We start from the raw sequence: 4,231 nt of genomic DNA, 5'->3' as shown, positions 1-4,231 counted from the left end.
ATCCAAAGATCCCACAAAGTTTGATCGATCCAACTTTCTTCCAATTGATCGAAAAGATTCCATCTTATCCACTTGTACCACCATACCTACCACATTTGTCTCTTTATCCACTTGTACCACCAAAAATATCTTCAAAATATCTCAGATTTGTTTTTATCCAAAAAGGCGCCGCCATAGAGGATCGATCCAACTTAAATTCGATAGATCTTAGCCATGTTCGATTGATCTCACCACAAGTTCGATCGATCGAACTTCCCAAAGCCCGAGAAAATCCAAATTCCAGCTCATTAAAAGTTGTCTCATATCCAATCATTGGAAGGAATATTGGTGTACGAGCCCAGCTCATTTGGGGTGATATTTAACCTACCTATATAAGGAATATGAGCCACTTTTTGAGAGGATATACTTGAGAGTAGATAGAGACACAATTTCTATATTCTTAGTGAGGAAGAAAAGAAAGGAGGAGGCTAAAGACACAGGCTTGGAGTTCTTCCATCAACCAAAAAGAGGAGCAATCTCTACCATGGAGTTAGCCCTTGAGGGTTGGAGGACACCATCCATGAGTGGCTAGACATCCTCTTAGGGCTAGAGGTAGCCCTAAGCATGCTTTCTACATCTTGATTTATGTATTTTTGAGGGGATTTGTATTGTGATACATGTTTTAACACTTTTACATATATAGATCTTATTTATTCAATGATTTGTATGGTTTAATGCTTCCAATTGATCATTTCATTCTATCCATATGTCTATGTATGCTAGAATAGATGTTCATGTGTTTATCTCTATTTCTTGTGTTATTAATGCATGTCTATGTGTATTAATGCTATAGATCTAGAGATTGTCAAGACATAGTGCTTAATGGAATGTTCTTGTGGTTAATTTGGTGGTTCATACTCATTTCTTGATGGATTGTGCCTCTCCCTTAGTTTACTTGTTTAATTTCATGTCATTAGTTTAATTGTAGTGTAGTTGTAGTTTAGATGTTAAATGGGAGGAAAATCCATGCTTGTTGTTTGATGTTCCATACTTATGAAAGTAAGTAGCATATATTTCTAACCGTGTGATGTGTTTGGATTGTGAGCTTAAAGAAAGGATTAATGGCTTAGTTTGATATATTGTGTTATCCACCATGTTGCTTAGACAATATATGCTTAATTTGTCATCCATGCTTGTTGAAGCAACCACACACACACACTATGTTGCAATACATGTTTTCCCCCTTACTAATCATTCATTAAAGGTGTAGAAAAGCTATGCTTAGTGGTGATCTTTAAACCCCAAGATCTCTCTTTTATTTTCTCTCCATGATATTTAATTGCCTACTTTAGTTTAAATTGCATTTTAGTGTAATTCAACCACCAACCAATCTTTTGATCACTCGACTTACTAACCCTAATCTCAATTCCACAACCTAGTACGACCCACCAATTCCTTGGGATGATCCCTACTTGCCCTAACTATATTTTTAGTGAAAGGTAGTAGTGGCAATTTCTAAATGTAAAACTTGGCCACATTCATCATAGCTCTACACCACTATCTTTTGGTGCACAAACATTGGATTGGGTTGAAGATAACACCAAGTTTTTGGCGCCGTTGTCGAGGATTGATTGAAGGCATCGTCGTATTTGTGGAATCAATTAGGAATTAGTACTCTTTTGATCGTGTCTTTACTTTGTTTTCATTTTCATTTTGGTTACTTATTATGTTGGTTCTTGTTTGACTAGGTGCATTGAGCTAGAAAGTGAACAAAGGAGTATTCCAAGCAAGGAGCTAAGCAAAAGCAAGGAAAAAGCTAAAATCTAAAAAAATTTGCAAGGCTAAAATTGAAAATTGAATTGAAGTGCTAAAGGACCCTTTATGAGCTCTTTCTTAACTCAATCTTTAGTTAAATTGTTGGCCCGCGTGGAGGCTTGTATTTCAATTCTTAGATAAATTATGAGCCCACGTGGAGGCAATTTACTTTTCTTTGCATATTGTTGATAGCATAGGAGTATGGGAACATTGTATGTGGAGGAAGTTTGTTGATTGTTGATTTGTTGCGAAGGTGAAGTGTTTGTTCATTACTTGTTGCTTGTTGTGTTTTGTTGTGCATGCATGGTCATAGATCATTAAAACCTACTCTTGTCCCTCTAAATTTTCATCTTGAATCCATTGTTCGAAACCCTAGGGGAAGAGGAAGTTCTAGTCAATCCATTTCTTCAATGGAAGGACATAATGAGGACCATGTGGAGGACCTTGGTCACATAGACCAACAAGGCATCCTCCACCCAAATATGCATCATGATAACATGCAAGTACCATTAGGTATGCCGAGGCCATTCATTCACCCACCACAATAACAAGGTTAAATTCCATTGGGAATGCCAAGGCCAATTTATGCTCCACCACCTCCCATCATTCAAGGCAATCAAGGTGCCCATGTTGCACCTCCAATTGCTAATCCTCCCCTTACTTTAAGAGATCATTATGTGCCTAATGAATACAATGCACCCACATGCATTCAATTGCCACCATTTAGAGCACACCACTATGAGATCAAACCAAAAACCATTCAAATGCTTCCTAACTATCATGGACTTCCAAGTGAAGAACCTTACAAGCATTTAGATGAGTTTCTTGAAGTATGTTCCACCGTGAGATACACGGGCATGCCGGTAGAGGTCTTAAGGCTTAAACTTTTTCCATTCACCCTTAAAGACAAGGTAAAATATTGGTTTAACAATCTTAGGCCTTTTTCAATAACTTTATGGGTAGAAATGCAACAAGAGTTTTTGAAGAAGTATTATCCGATTTTTAAGACCAATGCCATGAGAACCTCAATTCGAGAGTTTTCACACGGGGATGGGGAAACGTTCCATGAGGCATGGGAAAGATTCAATGAATTGCTTAGGAAGTGTCCACATCATGACATGCCCAAATGGCAATTAGTTCAATATTTCTTTAAGAGCTTATCGGACAATTATAAGGGCATGGTTGATGCTTCCATGGGTGGCTCTTACATTGATAGGCATGAGGATGACATGTGGCGTCTTTATGAGAGCATGAGTGAAAATTCTTTGCATCGAACTTTATCTTCCAAGAATGGTAGGAATTCAAGTGGAATGAAGAGTGTTAGCTTACATCAAGTTGACCATTCCAATGAAATAGCCGCCAAGATGAAATCCTTATCTCAAAGGTTCGATCAATTCTTGATCAACCAAAACTCGGCAAATCAAGTATCTTCCGTCCCTAACCATTCCCATCATGCATCCAATGAGACACGTATGACTTGTTCAAGTGTTTACATTCTACTTCCAATTGTCCCCATGGACATGTGCAAAGTGAGCATCATTAACAAGTCAATACAACTTTTGTTAATCAAGGAAACAATCCTTATGGCAATCATTATAATCCTAGTTGGAGGAATCACCCGAATTTCTCTTGGAGAAACCAAAGGGAAGGCTCAAACCCTCCCCAAGGTGGTTTCCAAGGGAAGTATGTTCCACCTCCAATGTAAAGCCAAGGTTTCCAAGGTTTTAGATCATTATTTCAATCACAAGGAAATCAATTTGCTAATTCTCATTTTCCTAATCAACCATCATATTCTCAAGGAAATGCTAGGAGTCCCGCTTTTGAAGAGAAAGTTTTAACCGCTCTAGGCACTTTAGAGGCGAACACTCAATTGCTTCATTGTCATTCTCAATCCATTGCTAAGCTAGAAATCCAAGTAGGGCATATAGCTAGTACTTTAAATGCTAGAGAGAAAGGAAAAATGCTTTTGAATGCCCCATAAAAGCAACAATGTGTTGTGGAGACTCATTCCTCATCGGAAGGTCACACAATAGAGCATGTCAACACGGTGACTACCTTGAGAAGTGGGAAGATTGTGGATAACCAAATGGGTATATCCAATGAAGAGAGTGAACAGGTGCAACCACAAGTTGACACCCGTCCCGTTTCACATCCTATTCCTCCTTCATTGCATATGCATGATCCTTAAAATGAGAATATCTTGAAAAGTGATTTGAAAAGTGATTTTGAAAAGAGAAATTTGCAAAATGATTTCAAAACTTCTTGTGTTGAAGAGACTTCAAAGAAAATTTCTGAAAAGGTTTTTGAGCCAAGAGCTCCATTCCCGGATACCTTAAAAGGATCCATTTCAATTGACAAGTAAAAGGCCAAAACAAATGAAATTATGGATATGTTTAGGCAAGTGAAAGTCAATCTTCCACTTTTGGATGCAATCAAG

The 4,231-nt window shown here is 37.9% G+C and overlaps 1 pseudogene; it reads right to left on the bottom strand.

Annotated features, from left to right (window-relative positions):
* Positions 1-2,815: 2,815 nt before the first annotated feature.
* On the bottom strand, positions 2,816-2,914 carry LOC132280355 (small nucleolar RNA R71; annotated as a pseudogene).
* Positions 2,915-4,231: the final 1,317 nt, after the last annotated feature.

This window comes from Cornus florida, unplaced genomic scaffold (assembly GCF_030987335.1).
Source record: "Cornus florida cultivar Cherokee Brave unplaced genomic scaffold, ASM3098733v1 CherokeeBrave_3.0.0_Hap2_Chr10, whole genome shotgun sequence".
Lineage (NCBI taxonomy): Eukaryota > Viridiplantae > Streptophyta > Magnoliopsida > Cornales > Cornaceae > Cornus > Cornus florida.
This window is presented reverse-complemented; position numbering and strand designations above follow the sequence as displayed.